Genomic DNA, 18,224 nt, shown 5'->3' with positions numbered 1-18,224 from the left:
GCACTGTCCTGCCCCCACCTCCTGTCCAGGTCTCCCTCACCTGGAGCTCTGGGCTTCATTCAGACACAAGACCTGTGAGGCTCACAGGTCAGCACCCTCTGCTGCCTCCTCTGCGTAAGCCAACACCCTCACCCTCCTTTATCCAGGAACTTCTTACTCACGCTTAATGATTTAGTTCAAATATTTGCTTAGTTGAAAATAGTAGGTTATAAAATTCTACGTACTTCATGATTTTTTTGTTGTTGTTAAATGGAAATACACACAGTGAAAAGTTGGCAAGTACATATGACAAAACGGTGAAAATTTGCAGGTAATTTTCCTTTCCATTTTATTATACATGTTTTCTGCAATGAGTGTATACTAGTTACGTGATGTAATTTTAAGGCTCCACTTAGGTCTTCGAATCCTGTGAGAAGCCACTTCTTTCCCATCTTGATTTTCCCTACTCCCAAACTGGGTTTCATGCACTTTTTCTAAACTCTTCATAGCGATACTGCTCTGAGCTCATCTTCTTAGCAGCTCTCGTTATTCTGTCATGCTCTCTCCATAAGCCGATCTTGCTGGCCAGACCATGCACCCATTTAGAGATTGGTACTCACCTGTCTCCTGTGCAAGAGCCCCAGCACCTGGCAAAGTGCACAGTAAACAATAAATGAAATAATCAAATTTAAGACCCAGATCTATGGAGAAGCAAGGCCGGCTTATGCAAGAGTGCCTTTTCCTGTCATCACCTGGATGAGTGAGCACAGGGCAGTTTGAACCCAGACAAGACATCATTACCATCACCATCCCCAGCACAAACACGCTGGCACTCTCAGCATGAAAGCTGTCTAGGAAAATCTAAGTAATAGTGGAGTGTGGAAAGATCTCATGAATATTCATGAACCAAGGGTCTTAGCAGCCAAGCTAAGCACAGAATTACAGCAATTATCTGAATGATTTACACACATACAAAGCCAGCCCTAAGCGAAATTGTTGAGGAGGCTGGAAGTCTGCTGTCCCTCCCGCTTGGCACCCTCTGATTCCTTTCAGAGTACCCTGCAGGGGCCCATGCTCTCTGCCACCTAGGGAGTCTCTTGTGCCAGCTCCCTCCAACCACCCCTCTTGCCACCCCCACACCTAGTGATAGGTCTCATGGGACTTCAGCCTTTCTCTCCAAACTCAGTTGGCTCTATTGGCCCAGAGCTTAAGTAGTTAACTAGCTGACTGGCCAAAAAAATTGACATTCTAATTCATGTTCAGAGATAAATTAGTCTGTTGTTGATATTTAGCCTTATTTAAAGGCCTTTTGTTGTAAGCTTCCTTAACTCAGATATCGAAGGCTATAGATAGATTTAGTAAATAATTAAAGAGATGTTGAAGGGTGGTAAGAGCTTCGCGATGTACTTCAATATCACAGAACCTTAGAGCAGGAAGACGTTTCATAAACCATTAGGTCCACGTCCCCCCAGTTGAATTTTATATGAGGTTAGTAGGTGACTGAGTAATAAAGTATTCTGTGACTTTTAAAGAAGGCGTATGATGAGTTAACATTATGTTCAGAAAGATTATCAGAATCTTTATTGTATATCTTTAAAAGGTAGTGTTAATCACTTCCTAAATTTATGTATACAAATTCTTTGTCACAATATAGCTGTTACTTTCTTTAAAATGTTCTATTCTGTAGAACTCTATTTGGAAAATACTATTCTAGTCCAAACCTTTATTATTCCGGTAAAGAAACACACCAAAAAAAGGGAAATATTTGTCCAAGGTCATGCACTTGGGTAAAGTGGAAATCATGTAAATATCACACAAATGATGTAACGATTAAGTAATTTGTGATTCCTAGATGACTGTAACAATATTTACTCATTAAAATATGGTTAAAAAGACAAACTAATAACACAGGGAATCATTTATTTTACACTTTAACAGAGAAGTTGAAAAATCGTATGTATTACATGTGCTACCAAGTATTTTAAAACATCATGGAATGTAGGACCTAAAGGGAAATTCTCCACATAATTTATGTCTCTTGATGGTGTTCTTATAAGGGATTTTTATTTACCCCGTCTGAGTTTTTCCACATTTGCTGTCGTAATATGTATTCAATTCATATTCAGAAAAACAATGTTTAACCTCACCAATGCTTCCAAATTCAGAGCAAAGAGAGTGTCGCCCTGACATTTGCAGCTTTCACGGGAGGTCTCCTACACGTTTCTCTCAGACCTGTAGCAACCCCTGCCAGAACTTCTGTTTCCCTGGCGATTACAGATATTCGATCTTCACTCAGTCTGAACTGTCCATATGCTCTCCGCTGCCTCACACTTCTTCCCTCCTCCTCTGCTGGGCAAACTACTCAGAGACCAAGGGTTGTCAGGAAGGACGAGGTAAGTGTGAATAGTGGAAGGCATGTGCTCTGGCCCAGGACCAGCGCTGGCCGCGTGGGGCAGGGCCTCGGCTGCAAGGGCAGGGTGTCCGCAGGAAGTACGGAACCAGACGAATTTGTCTCTTAAATCTAATAATAATCAGGGTAAGGATGACGACAGAGCTTGTGCTTTGTCGTTGTATTTAAATCTGAATTTTCAATATATTCCATTTTGATTGTATTTTACCAATAATATCTATCTATAGAGATTGGAAATAAAAACGAAATAAATGAAAGACTGAAACATACCCATATCTGGTTCCTCATTGCAGATCCACTGGGAAGCCCGGTGATGAGAGCCGTGTATTTGATCAGACAGTCCAGACAGAGGGCTCTGTACAGGAGAACAAGGGCCAGAGGGGGACCGGGAACCTGCATGTCCAAAACTGTCCATCCAGGAAAAAAGCCAACCAGAAGCCCAGGTATTCTGTCTTTCCATGACCCTCTGACCACCTCTTTCTGACAATGCCCTTTGCCCTGTGAGTAAAGTGCCTGCCCAGATGTGCGGGGATATGGAACGGGTGACCCCACAGCGCTCAGCAAACACTGTCCCCTAGAAAACTGATATCGGGTGCAGTCTGGGAGGAAAACGCATGAACGGGTTCATGTCTGTGTCCCCAGGGCGCCGGCAGAGTAGATGTTCCCTATGTGTTTCTTAAAAAGAATCTTAGGTTTCACAAAAACAAGAAAAGCCACCACTCTTGGCAACCTCCGCATTTCCCTCGCATTTCATAATGGCTCGCCTAGAACAGAAGGGTGATGTTGCCACCTGCACCTACAAACATTTGTGAAGTTCTAGCTTGAAGAATAGCGAGAACCGTACTACTAAGAAGTCTCCAGGCCCCTGACATTGGAGGAAGACCCCTGTTTGGTTATGGGATTAGGTGTGTACTCATGTAGTTTGCTTCTGTCAGAGTTGGGAAGCATTATGCTTCTTATTTGTATTAACCTGGTCTCATCAACTAAGAAGAATTATAATGCTTGCTACACGTTTCTGTCCTGCTGTCACTTTACTTACTTGTAAAACCGAATTTTGTGGACCCCCTGGAAACCACCCAACAAAGAGAATATACTTCCGATTATACTCGCAAGTTGGGCACCAGTGCTTCTGACCCTCAGAAATACAAAGAAAAGTGAGCTAACAAAGGGTGCCTTATAGCTGGTTTCTCCCTTTCACCAGAGGATGAAGTTAATGAGCCTAAGGTCAAGGGATCAATCACCATATGAGCCACTTAAGCTGGGGCTGGCTCGGAGCTCAGTCCGCCAGCCAAAGCTGCACCCTGTCACAGCCATCTTGTAAATGTCAGCCACCAGCCACAAATGGAACTGGAAAAGAAAACGAGACTGGTTTCCAATAGTGTCTAACCAACAACTACACAATAATTATGAAATATTAACCATCATCGCCATGCTTTTTCCCAGTTATAACATGTCTCAGCTTGTAAAATGTTTGTGCATGCTTTTCTTCATTCTCTGTTAAATAGTGCCTCGCACATCAGCCCATTAAGGAGGTAAGTTAGGTATGATTGTTTCATTTTCGAGATGAAAACCTGAGAGAAAAAGACACGTTACTCAAGGGATACGTGGTACGTCCAGGACTCCAGTCAAATGTTGGTAAATTCTGTCCAAAAATTCATAATTTAGGAACAAAGAAGAGGAGGAATTTCCTGTGTGCATAAAAGATGACCCTTTCTCTTTGTTACTGTTTTATGAAAAGGTGGTGTATGTTATGACAGAAAATAAGAACAGAATAAGTTAGGGCAAAGCCCTTTGTGCTGCACGGAGGGTCTGTCATGGCTGGGCAGGCTGCGGCTCAGGCTGAGAGGGGAGGTACTTGCTGCCTGGGCCCAGGTAGACAACGGTACCTGCAACCCCCGCATGGGCATAACCCCTGGCCCTGACGTCGGAGACTCTGGAGAAGCTGCTCCTGCTAGCTATGGGTCCCTGAGAAAGAACTAGAATCCTGTGACTAACGTTCTAAGGATGAGCAGGCCTGGCTTGGACACAGAATCAATATGAAAAGAATGCTAGCACACACTGGGTTCTTTGGAAGCAACAGAGTTGTTTGGAGTACAAGGTATTTATTAGGGATCATCACGTGTGAAAAGGAAGGGCAGGATCAGACCCAGGCTGAGGAGAATGAACCCCACGTGACTCAGCACAGCATTGGACAGGCCCACAGGGAGCACTGGACAAGGGTCCCCATTTTGCTGGAATACCTGGACCTTCACACCGGACTGTTCAACCACTGGCTGCGGGCTGCCCTGGGAAGGACAGGACCCAGAGAAGGAGGCTCTCCTCGGACGAGGCCAACCCTGAGGGTAGAGCTGGGCCATCTGTTGACCACACGCACCAGGCGGCAGCAAGGTGAGGCTAAGGCAGCAGGTCTGTGTGTCTCATTGGATCCATCCCGACTGGTGGGGTAGGACCAAGGGCATACAAGGAAGAGGTGACATTCAAACTCTCATGGGGTGGCATGTGCATTTGAAAGTAACTCCATTCACAGCAATATAAAATCTAGATATAGACATCAGGAAAAAAATGATCAGAACACTAAGATTAGTGGCCCCAGACAAAAGGCCAGAACACGAAGCTTGGTTCCAAGCTCATGGTCTATGGCAGCAGGACAGGGGCCACCCCAGGGCTAAGAGCTTAGCCTCAATTCAAAGACACCGGGAAGTTGATGAAAACAAGCCTGATTTCTACACCCAACGGCTACTGGGGCTAAAACTCCCAAGAAACTCCTGTCCTCATTGAGATTGACTAGATGACATAGGTGCTCGAACCTCATAAAGGGAGATTTAGGTGATGGAATCTGGGCAACACCAACCAAAAGACCAGTGGAAGACCCATTATTAAATTCTGAACAGGCCTAAAGCCTCCTAACCGGCCATGCACATATCTATAGTTCCTCTCTTTCAAGGAATTTACAAGTTGTGATTTTGCTACTGAACTCAAGAGCATTGCACTCAGATCTGGTGGACATTTCTTAGTTTGTTTTCAGAGACTGCAGCAAGTAGAATGTGCATCGTTTGTCAGGCTTCTATGAGCAATGTTTACCTTACTTCGTGTCAGTTTGCTGTTTCATGTCCATTCTCACAGAATAGAGTAGTATCACCATAAGGGATGACAAAGTGAGGCCATCGGCCTGGAGCTGGCCACAGCCTAGCCGGACCTCGTCACTGCCTACCTCTTCAGTCCTCGGAGAAATTGAAATGGGTGAGAAACCTGCCCCTGGCTCTTCATGGAAATAAACTAGTGCTGGGAAAATTCCGTGTCTACCATTCCCCACCTTGTTAAGGAAGTGGAACTTGCAGATGGTCTGGATTTTGAGCAGAAGCAGGGCTGAAATCACACAATTGAAACGAAAGCTGAAGTTAATGTGAGAAAAGCTGAACTCAGCTGCCCATGTTTTCAAGCCAAGGATCAAGGTAAAAAGAAAAGAAAATAGCCCTTTGACACGTCATCAGGTTGCTGTGAGTCCTGGAATTTCAACTTTTGCTAATTTTTCAACAATTAAATGAGGTCTTAGTCTGTGCAAATGGATCACCCTTGTATTTGTAATCACCTAGCAAGACCCAGGGGTCATTACAAGAGGAAAATGTGCCACCATCAAATGACAGCAGAACAGGTGCTTTTGAAAAAGGATCCAACTCCCGTTGCTCTCTTTCTCTACTGATCAGGGAAGCTTCTCTTTCTTGCTTATTTTTTAAGTAGTATTTTTCTCCTGGAGCGTATATGCTCATTCATATTGTTCATATTTAGCTAAGGGACATAGAATATGCCAGGGACCAGGGTAAGTACCTTTTTAGTCACCAACACCAGAACTCCCCTTTTGAGACACCAACAACTTTGGGTCTGAGGAGCAGCATGCCTCCAAAATCTGAGTGGACCTGGATACCTCTGACTCACACCAGTGATCATGCAGACACCTTCTGGTTCATGTTTTCACAAGTCACAAAAATACCTGCTTCCACCGCTGTATTTTACAGTCCTCTCCCTTTGCCATAACAACTCACATCACATGTGGTTGCCATGACAAGCAGAGGAGGCATTATTAAGAAAGATAAGAGCTGAGACCTTAACTCCTAATTCAACCTTCGTAGTTTATTTTTTTTTCTCTTGAGTTCTTAGTATTTTATGACCTACTTCATTTGCCCGTGAACTCCAAATGGTTTCCAGATGGATCTGGACTTTATCCAATACCTAGGCAACAAAGGTCCTCCTTTTCCCTAATAAGCAGCAGCAACAGAAAAGGAAAGAAAACAAAACAAAACAAGTACCAATGCCATAGAATCCGTGGGCCAGTTATGAAAAAGTGATGTAAAATTATTCTAAGACAAAAGAACATGTTTAGCACCACTGGCCTTCTAAAGGCTTTGAGAAGTGTTAATCAATGAAGATTTGACTCCAGATTTAAGTAGGGAATTCCAAATAGTCCCTCAATTCTAATTAGAAGCACTGTGTACATTTGAATATGTCAGTTGCTACAACAGGACGAAATAGCAATGATGCAGTCAGGCTGGGCCTGTCACGCCCACGTCACAGGTAAGGAAACTGAGTCCAGAGTAATCACATCACTTGTTCAGGATTGTTCCAGGTGACACACAACAGAGTCAGCCCTCCAGACCCTGAACCGGGCACACTTCACAGCATCCTCTGCTGCCTCTGCAATATTGTTTTCATAGATTAATAATTTCCATTTGGTGCCAGGTGGTCTTTTGCCAGTTTGAATGGCATGAGCAAGATCAGCTGCTGCAAAGCCATCCCTGGGGAGTTTTCTGGACTGCAGAGCTGTGAGATTACACTTCTATCCAGCTTCTCTAAGTGCAGCCAGGAAGCACCCTTAGCCTTGCACATTTTACTCCAAGGGAAAAGTGGTTCTTATACTCGCTGCACATTGGAACACCTGCTAGGATCTGAAAATGGTGCTGACTTGGTCCTAACCTCTTAGATTCCAATTTAATTGGTACCGAGTGTAGGCTGGACATCAGGCTCTTTAAAAGCTCCCCAGATGATTCTACTAAGAAGTAAAGTTGTAGAACCACAGTTCTGAAGTTGCCAGGCAGGTTAGGTTGTGTAACAGTTTTCTCTAAAACTGGGTGTGCACTGGACTCACCTGGACAGCCTGGTAAAATACACATTCTCAGGTCTACCCTGGTGAGAGTGATTTGGTTAGGCTGGGTGGACCCAATGATTCCGATGGAGCCCGTCAATAGTTACCATTTGGGGAACTGGTGATCTCTGGCTCCTAGAATACTGACAGATTGGAGAAATGGGTTAGCTCAGACTTTGGGAAGCAAATCGTCCCTCTTTTAACTGCCAGGACCGCCATGTCAGCTTATGTCTGAAATGCAGTAACAGTTACACACACTTTCCTCATCACTGACTTGCAGATGTCTCAGAGAGAAGATGCCACGTGCCTGCCAGCCTATATGAAGAGAAACACCCAGTGTCGGCCGGCAGCTGTCAGGCCAATGCACCTGCTCCATCCAACCCCAGAGATCTATGTAAAACCCCATCACTGTGCAGAAATTGTGTTGTCTCCAAAATACGTGTTAATTTCCTTTGTTCCCTCAATGGCTTCTTTATTCTTCTAATTGTTTCTGACAGGCGGACTAGTGATACTAGATTGATGCAAAAATTTTGGCAAAGCTCATTATCCTCAAATGGACTTTTCTGAAACAAAAATCAGTGTCTGGATTGCTAATACTTAAGCGCCAGTTGAACCTTGTCAAGACTTGGACAATAGGAAAGGTCTATCATCAGCTTTTGCTTTCTTTGCATCTTAAATATATATATATATATATATATATATATATTTGGAACCACCTGTGCATTCCTCTTTCCATTCAAGGCCCCTCCCCAAGGAGCCCAAAGCTGGACTAGCTTATTCCCTCCTGGAATCAAAAGTAATTCTAAAGAAAGGACTGAAACTCATTGGCCCCTTGATATGAGACCTTGAGAATTACTTAAAATTGCTACCTTTCTTAGTAAATTTCACTTTTGAACCTGACTTACAAGAACATGTACAAGAAACTCGGACACACATTGGATATTTATTATGCACCAACATGTACTATGCAGGGGACTGGACAGAAAACAGTATGACAAAGACCTGTTCTAAAAAGCTTGCAACACTGTGGTGATAAATAGGAAACCAATACAGGTCCCATGATGAACTTCACTATCCAAAGCTCTGAGAGCCATTGTGTTTTGTCATCCATGTTTTGTCATCCATCCCCTTTGGGTAAGAAAGGGGTTGAGTCCACACTGCCTCAAATGCTTTAAGTCAGATGAAGAAGTTTCTCCTTATCTAGCATCAGTAGTTGATAAATCAAGCTATGGTTGGCCAAAAGCTATTTAGGCTCTTAAGCCTGTTCTCATTTCAAGTTTGTCCTCACTTTATCCTCCGCTGATCAACTTGCTTTGGTCTTTTGGGATTGATGTCAGCTTTTGGTACCCCTGCTCCCTGCCCTTTGCCTCCAGTTCATCCCTCAGGAACAATGCTGGGAATTGTGTTCCTCCTCTCCTTCCATCTTCCCAACTCTTCTTGCAACGTCTGGTCCCAGAAGTTCCAGCAATAGTCAAGTGTGAACAGCTCCTGCTTAGCAGATTGCTTAAAGGGCTAGATTGGCACTCTTACAGAGGTGAATGACAGGGTGTTCCCACTTCCCAAGTCAACAGGACACTTCTTGGAGTGTCCCCAAGGAGGTCATTCCAATTGGAGAACCTGAGATCAAGACAGCTCTAGTGGGCAACAAAGGCTGCCATCAGTCAATTATATCAGTTAATTCAAGTGATTTGTGCTAAAAACATAGCACAGATTTTTCCTTGCAAACCTGGGTGCATGGCCATCTTACTGCTTTTTTTTGAAGCCATGATATTCAGGTTGTATTATTCTATGTTGCAGTTCTAGAATATAATGACAATGTTATGTACATTGTATGTAAAGCTAAAATATTCCTTCATATATGAGAGGTGCTGTAAACTAAATCGTGTCCCCCTAAAATTCGTATGCTGAAGCCCTAAAATAGTGTTTGGAGATTGAGCCTTTGGGAAATAATGAGGTTCAGATGAAATCATGAATGTGGAGCTTTCCTGCAGGGATTAAAAAAGAAACACTGGGCGGGGCGGGGGGGAGAAGAAACACTGGAGAGTTGTCTGTCTTTCTTGCCTGTCCCCGTGTGTGTGTGTGTGTGTGTGTGTGTGTGTGTGTGTGTGTGTGTGTGTAGGTACACACATAGAGGAAAGACATGTGAGAACATGTAAGAAGGTGGTCATCTACAAGCCAGAAAAAGGGTCCTCACCAGGAACCAAATTAGCTGGTACTTTGATTTTGGACTTCCCAGCCTCCAGAACTGTGAGAAATAGATTTCTGCTATTTAAGTGCCCATTCTGTGGTGTTTTGTTATAACAGCCTGACCTGATTAATATAAAAGATGAAAAAAGTATCTACTATGAAAAGTCTGACCATATTTTCAGTATTCCCACTTTTTAGAATCATGTGAAAATGAAACCCTTGGTTGTTCTTTTGCTTTAGAATGTTTCTTATTTGGGAACCAGTATACCTATTCTCAGTCATATTTTATTGCATTCATTCATCACCTGTCCTTAATGAAAAAGAAATTTAAGTAAGTGAATGGTAAAATGGATCAAATTATCCTCCAGAGCTTGGAGGGTGTTTCATGCTCCCTAAATGGTGTATAAATGCCTGAACATTCGTATACAAATTGAGGAAACATGCAAATCAGTAATCGGAGACTGAAAAGACACAGAAATGATCTTGGAAATTGCATTTAAGGAAAAAAAAGACAGTATCGTGTTGATAGACACAAAAGAACTTTGATGAAAGCAGCTGTTAAATTGTTAATTTAACATAAAGATGGAGCTGATGATTCAAAAATGATCAAGTCAGTTGAAGATATGCTGCACGCTGAATAGCGTGGGCTGTGCAGCACTCAGCCCCATCCACTGCTGTAATTTGGGGTTGCATTCTATAGGCATTAGCGGAGCTGTTAATAAATCACACAAGCTAGAAATGAGGAATTGAAAGTCTCCAGGTGTTTGGTAATGCCTCAGCCATGCCGGCACATGGACCGTGGGAGTGATGTGAGGTCATGGACATGACCCAGAGGTCACTCACCAAGGGGCTCTGGCTCCAGCCTAATTCATTTGTGCAGGAGAAATGCACATCATTAGGATGATTTCTCTTGCCTAAGCCTAAGCACTTTCTTAAATCCTTTGTGTACATTTGGTATCTGGGCCCACTGGTCAACTCACAGTTCCTTCCTCTGACATTTCCTTTTCATTTTCAAACACACACACACACACACACACTCCCCACAAAGAAGGAGATTTTAGCTGCGAGTAGAAGGGTAAAGAAGCTGGTTATGAGAAATGTGCTTGTTTGTTCTCCCTGGTTAATGGAGAAGTTAAAGGACCATTCTGAGTGTTAGAGTTGAGAGAGGGTGAGCTGAAGTCTGTGATTAGAACATAAACCTAGTTCTTGGCACCTAGTAGGAACTGACTGATTGGGCATCAGAAGTGAAGGGCTCGTCAGAACCAACCTTACAAAGCAGGCACATTCCTTTATGACCAATCCGCAAGACAAGGGACGTGGGCATTTAGGATTTAAGTCTGGAGCTCTGGAGACTTTGGACATGGAACCTGATACCTCTGAAGATACTAGGAATGAAACATCATTGGACAAAGACGGACTGACCATCATGGTCGTGTGGTCTGAGAATTAGGGGATGCCCTTTATTCTTACCCAACACCGTGCTAATGGTCAATCCTCCTTTTACAGCTCCAATTTCTAAGTAGCTTGAATTCAACCCTGTTCTATGAGTATATTTCCCAATGGATTTTATTTAATGCTTTGCAAATTATCAAGGCACCCTTCATACCTCACAAAAAGTGTAAGATATGTGAATCAGCACTCTTCGCAAGATGATCTAAACACAGTGCTTTCCACTCAAGAAGGGGACACGATGTGGTATTAGCACAGGCTCTTCGTACCTTTGAATGTAAAGGGCAACTACCAAATGCCTAGTTTTGAGAAAACATTCAAGATCCCGCCTGTCCACAGCTATTCTTACCGAGATGTGGGTCTCGGCTTAGACTTTTCCTCTTAGGAATAAAAATGTTAAGAGTTACAACAGAGTCAGGAAGGGAGGAGATTGCCACCAGAAGACCCTCTACATTAACAGGAGAGAAAAGGAGGAGCCCCTCCCTCACCCCAATGGCACAGCTTTTGCTACAGAACACACTCACATACCTCTGGAAGCCTTCCAGACCGAGTGTATCTAGTTCAACTAACCATGTTCCTGGTGGCATGATGTTTATGAGATAATGAGTGAAAGGAGGACACAGCTTGATTCTAAGAACATTTCATCAGGCAGAGAGCTGACTGGGAAGAAATTGTCAAGGGCCCAGGGTTCAGATGCCAACTGCTAGTCTCATCTCCCTAAGCCTTAATATCCTCATTTGTAGAATGAGAGCAATACTAGCATTTACATTATAAGATGGCTGTGAGGGTTAGGTAATACATGTAAAATACCTATTGCAAAATAAGCATCCCCAAGTTATTAGCATATATATATGACTTTATAATAAATTATAAATATTATGTTATAATATTTATATAATAAATAATGTATTATAAAATCCTATATTTGGTGCCTCCCATTATTACAAAAATAAAATCATGGTGACCAAGCCAAGGTAGGGTTTCTATTAAAAATAATATCATTTTAATTTACCACAGTGGTGTGATTTCAAAGTAGCCAAATATGTATGGATAGAATTACTAGCATTAGCAGAAAAGTTGTATCAGAGTAACAGCAATGATACTTCTATTTACTTTAGCTGAATGAAGAACTTCAGAGAAGTACAGCCAATTTTGATTTCTACTTATTAAGATATATTTAACAGATATAAACAAGAGCATGCTCAGAGAAGAGAAACCAGGATAATTTAATTTAAGAGAAAGATGAAGAAACTGGCGGAGAGGATAAGGGTATAGAAAAATATTCAGAAGCATAATATAATTATCTTCAAATATTTGTTAGACTGACATGGGCAATGGTTACATACTGTAAATGGCTTAATGTAGTAAATGATCTGCTAGAGGAGAAAAGGAGCAGAAATGATCTCAAAGTAGGACGAGCATTTCTGATTCTTGTTAATATTGAAGATAAAATAGGATGCTTGGCAAGATACGAAACCTGTTTGTTGTCCTTCTAGTCAACAAAGATTTGTTGGATGTCTTTTCTCCTCAAAGCACCAATTTAGCTACTATAAGGATCAAGAAATCTAAGATATTGTTTCTGTTCTTAGGAAATGTATTGTTTCAGCCAAAATAGGTAAGATGATACAGCAGAATACGTTAAGTGACCTAAGCGAGGCAGAAAGGCGCGCCACAGAAGCAGACAGAAAACTGTGTCTTGAGTATTCATTAAAATGGTATGTTTCTCTCTTTGTTCCCCATAAGAAAAGTCTCTGAAGTTTAGGTGAGAAAATAAAACGTTTCATTTGGAATACAAAGAGATAACCGCTGAAGTCAGATGCAGGAATAAGACTCAACAATTAACAGGAACAGAAGAAAGATAAGTATTTTCTAGTCTACATTGTTCACTCTGCATTTTGAAAGAATGTCTTTTAAAGGATGTAATTAGGGGTAATGAGGTGCAAAATTTCATGTACAAAAATGATCTTGTTAAGGGCAGTTTACGCAGACAGTGCAGTTAAAAAAAAAAGGGGGGAATGTTTAACTCTCTATAAGCTCAATACCAAATAATCCGTGACTTTTCTTTGTATCCAACTCCACTGGAACTTTAGGAAAATCAGGAATTTAAATAAATCTGCTGTACAATTCTCCCTTTGATTACAATTATTTGATGCCTTTTTTAATTTAAGAAGTGGCCAAATCTTATCAATCACAATCTTGAATAATCACAGTCGTGAATAATCCATTTCCTCTTGTTCAACATTCATTGATCAGCCACATTCTTACCCACATTTATCAAGTTCAAGAACCTGGACAAAGTCAATGGTCATCACAGAGATTCTTTCTCCAAAACGGTCACTGCGGAGGAGTCAGCCTGAGTAAATTCTGAGTCGAGTACCGGGCCGCCCTCTCCAATAAAGGGCAGACTGACAAGGTCAGTGGGCTGCCTCTCAGACACTGATAGTCCCAGGACTCCTTCTTTTCAAAACATATTTCTTAATTCTAATCTCCTAGCTTCTCCCAAGGGAAAGCTAAATATTCCAGCACTTAAAGTCAAACTAGTTTGCGTATATATTTTGCTATTATAGGGAAGCAAGAAACATAGTAACGTAATATTATAAACTTAGGAAAGTGGGAAATGTTTCCAAAGTATCTTTAAAATTCTTATATTAAGTTTGACCTCTTTTCTGACAAATCCAATGAAACCCACTCAAGATAATCTTTATTTCAACATTCATTTCAATAAATATTTTATTGAATGTTTTTGGTGTGCCAGGATTTGGCAGGAACTAGGAAAACTCTACACATACTTTCCGACTATGGGAGAATCTAACAAGGAAACCAGTGTGCTCTCTGTAGGATGCTAACTTCTGTAACAGAGATAGCACAGAATGCTCTGCATGCTACCTGATGGGCATCTAAATCCCATGGGACATGCAAGGGAAAGCTTCCTGAAAGAGGTCACATGTACATGAGCTTAGGGGAAAAAAATGAGCTAGCAAAATTTTGAAAGAAAAAGAAAGAGATAGGGGATCAACTCTGCTATCCTATCACAGGCTAGAACAATTTATATTTCAGAATGTGTATTTGCAAAAGTCACTGTTTACTCAGATCTAAAACCTGTCGCTGTCAGTTCAAATCTCTCAAGAAGACAAAACACACTGTGGTTTTATTACTTGGTCATATCCAGAGGAAAAATGCACCCAGGCTCCGTGAAGAATAAACCAAGTGTTGCATAATAATGGGGCGGGGCATTCATTACACTGCTGCAGGCTGATTTGCATCTCATGCTTTTGTTCATGGGAGAACACATAAAAAAAAGATGTAAGAAAGTTCTTTTATATTTAGAATGCATCCTTATGGTTCAAGTATGTGCAGAAATTCCAGGAGAAGAGACTGGAGAAGTAATAAGAAGTGAGGCTGTGAAGAGCATTGTGGACTAAGGATTTGAACTTTATTCTAAAAGCTATGGGGAGCCAAGGAGGAGGGGAGTTACAAAGATGAATGATGTTACATTGCTTAGTGAAAATAATACCAAATTAAAGCAAAACTGTGGGGACAGGAAAAAGATCAGTGGTTGCCAGGAATTAGGTAGAGGAGGAATAGATGGAGCACAGAGCATGTTGGGGCAGGGAGATCTCTCTGTACGAGACCATGGTGGTAGACGCATGTCTTCACATTTGTCCAAACCTATAAGACATACAACTCCAACAGTGAACCCAGCGGTAAACTGTGGGCGACAGTTGGGTGACAATGACTTATCATGTAGATTTGTCAATTTTTACAAATGTGCCACTCTGGCAGGAAATGCTGATAATGGGGGGCCATGCATGTGGGGGATCAAGAGATGTATGAGAAACCACTGTACCTGCCTCTCAATTTTGCTGTGAAGCCACAACTCCTCTAAAAAAATAAAATATTTTCCATAGTGGCTGCACCAATTTACATTCCCACAAGCAGTGAACAGAGGTTCCTCAAACAATTAAGAATAGAGCTACCATATGACCCAGCAATTCCTCTTCTGAGTATTTATCTGAAAAATATGAATACACTGATTTGTAAAGATATATGTACCCTTACGTTCATTGCAGTGTCATGTACAATAACCAAGACGTGAAAACAATCTAAGTGTCCTTCGATGGATGGATGGATAGAGAAGTGGTACATACATACACAATGGAGTAAACTCGGCCACAAAAAGATGCAATACAGCATTTGACAACAGGGATGGATCTGGAAAGTATTATGCTAAGTGAAATAAATCAGATAGAAAAGAGCAAGAACCCTATGATTTCATTTATATGTGGGATATAAAACAAAAAGCAACAAAGGAACAACCAAACAGAAAAACCTGCTAGATACAGATAATGGAATGGTGGTTACCAGAGGGGATGGGGCATGAAGGAGAACAAAGTGAGTAAAGGGGGTCAAATGCATGATAATGGAAGCAAACCAGACTTTGGGTGATGAGCCCACAGCAAGTATAGACGTCTCATATTATAATGCTGTACACCTAATGTATGCTGTGCAACATACAATGTTATTAATCAATGTTGCTCCAATAAATGTAATAAAAAGGTAATGAATAGAATCTTTAAAGAATACTGCCTTTCTGAAATTAAAAGAAAATTACCTAAAAGTTACTAGACTATGTACTCTTAGTTTGGGTTCAGAGCGTATGAACACTGTCTGTTCTCATAGAGATTGGTGAAATTTAAAATTTAGTTCTACTGTTTGCTTCTCCAGAAAATAAAATTTAAAAATGAAAACAAATGCCTGGCTTTCTCTTCTCAGGTAACCAAGTGGGAAGGATCCAGTTAGTTCTCGTCTCTGGGGAACAATAGGTGGGTCCACAGGACCCCAGAGTGGCCTGGGCAACTATTGAATTTTATTCTAATTACCTGCTGACTAAAACAGGCATCATTGGTCTTCAAAATGCTGCCTCTGTGACAGAAAGACTAAATCGCTCAGGTTTCAGAGCAAAATTCAACAGAAATCGTCATGGATATGCTGGATCATTCTGAGGAAAGCTACTTCTGTTTTGATTTGTGTTTTGTTTATTTAGTTAAGGCATTGCTTCAAAAGTACTGTGAGTCATACTTCGGGTTAATCAGTTTGCATTGACGTGCGCATCCCCCCGACTGACCACCAGCCCTGGGGCGCAGTGCCTGGCGCCGTCTCTATGGTTGTCATTATTAAGTGTACAAACTCTTCGGTTTCAGTGTCTGTTGCCCATTTTGCATGTATTTAATATTACAAACGCTATGAAGTGCTCTTTTTTAAAAAGGTGAACATATATGAACATAGGTCTCATTTATATGTATGGCTGAATTGGGGGGTCAGTCACGGGCATTATCTTTACTTCCTGGATGTCTTGAGGAGGAAAGTGTCACTGGTGTGTATCAATACACACAATTTTGTGTCCATCACGCAAACAGTGTTACAAATCAGTATCCATTTTTAATATTGTTTGTTCAATTAAAAAATGCAATCAAATGAAAAGCCAAGTATCTGCAGTCACTCAAGTCTTACAAAGCTTGGGAAGGACACCAAGACTGTAGATGCACAAAGTTGCCGAAACCTAGATCAGGGCACTGGCCACCTGTCCAGACTCCGACGCTTCTGCTGAATTGCCATCCATTTTCATTCTTTCTTCTGGCAAACGCCAGACCTATTTCAGTGAGAACTTTGGGGAGAGCTGAAGGTCTTTTCCATTACTTACGCCAGTTTTCTTCTCACACACACTTCCAGAAATACAAAAATGCTAGTGCTGAACTCTGTGAATTAAAATGCTTCGGTCAGTAGGTATAAAGATCTATCGAATAATTAACCTAAGGTTAATAGCCCCGTTTGAATCTTTTCGTTCCATTTTTTATTCTACTTAATAGTCTTCTCTCAAAAAAAGGAGGGGCATCAAAGTGAACAGTCTTGCCTGTTAGTATAGGATTATTTATTTATTTATTTTTTTGGCATTCTGAGCAGAGACAGTAGTTCTTAAACTTGGCTACCCATGACAATTATCAAGGGATGCCAAAATACAGTCAAATTTGAGGACCACTGATTTAGAGAAAGGAAGACAGAAATAAGTTGGAACAAGCTCTAAATATTGGCAGTGGTCATTCAATCAGTCAGATGAATCCCCAGTATGAAGACAGAGATGTATTTTCCAAACTTGACCTCTGTTTTTTCAGTTTCCTAAAGAGTTCCATTTTTAAATGTACCTATAAGAATCCACTTTGATCATAAAGGTGAGTTCGCATTTCCCTAAGGGACTATCCTGAAGCAAAGAGGTAGAAGTAGGTGGAAGCCTAGAGGTGGGAGGGCTGAGAACCCCAGCCTTGAACTGCCTCAACAGACCCAAACTTACCTAGACCCTGAGGCTTTCTAAAAGATCAGAAGACTGGAAGAAATGCCACCTTGTTGAGGATAAGTAACAGAAAATAAAATCGAATAAACAAAATTTAAAAATAAAATTCGTTAAAATTAAGTCAAATAAACCATCCAATCCTATCCAATCACTGGCGGTGGTCCCCAGGCCCAGAATTCCAGGAGGGAGAAGTTCCTGCTCCAGCCACAAGGTGGCAGATAGGCTTTGCACGCTGTCCTCCTAGAGGTCCCGGGGATGTCATTGGTCTTTGCAGCCGAAAGTTTATGGAAAATTCAAGGAGACCCTTAGCAAATCCCATAGAGTTGGTAAACCAAACAGGGAAACAGAAATGTTACCACTCAGCAAAGCAGCACTGAGGTTTAGAAGACCCGGCCTGAGCATTTTACACTGAGGGTCTGGATGCCTTGGGAAAAGCAATTTCAGTAGAATGGTAGGAATGGTGCTCCAAGGTCAGGAGGCAAGGCTCAGCCTCAGGACTGAGGTATTTAAGGAGACAAAGCCCAAACCAATTAGTTCCCGCTTTACCTTAAGACATAAGAATAATATTAAGTAGATCTAATTTTTTTTAATCCTATAAGGTTCATGGAAAAAGAGATTGAATCTTAATTACTCACCATGGTTTATTCCTCAAGCACTGTGCAGTAATCAGCCAGAACAGAAGTTTGATTTAGTATTTGTGCTTGAATAAAAATAGC

This window comes from Rhinolophus hipposideros (assembly GCF_964194185.1).
Source record: "Rhinolophus hipposideros genome assembly, chromosome: 12".
Taxonomy (NCBI): domain Eukaryota; kingdom Metazoa; phylum Chordata; class Mammalia; order Chiroptera; family Rhinolophidae; genus Rhinolophus; species Rhinolophus hipposideros.
Note: the sequence above shows the minus strand (reverse complement) of the source record.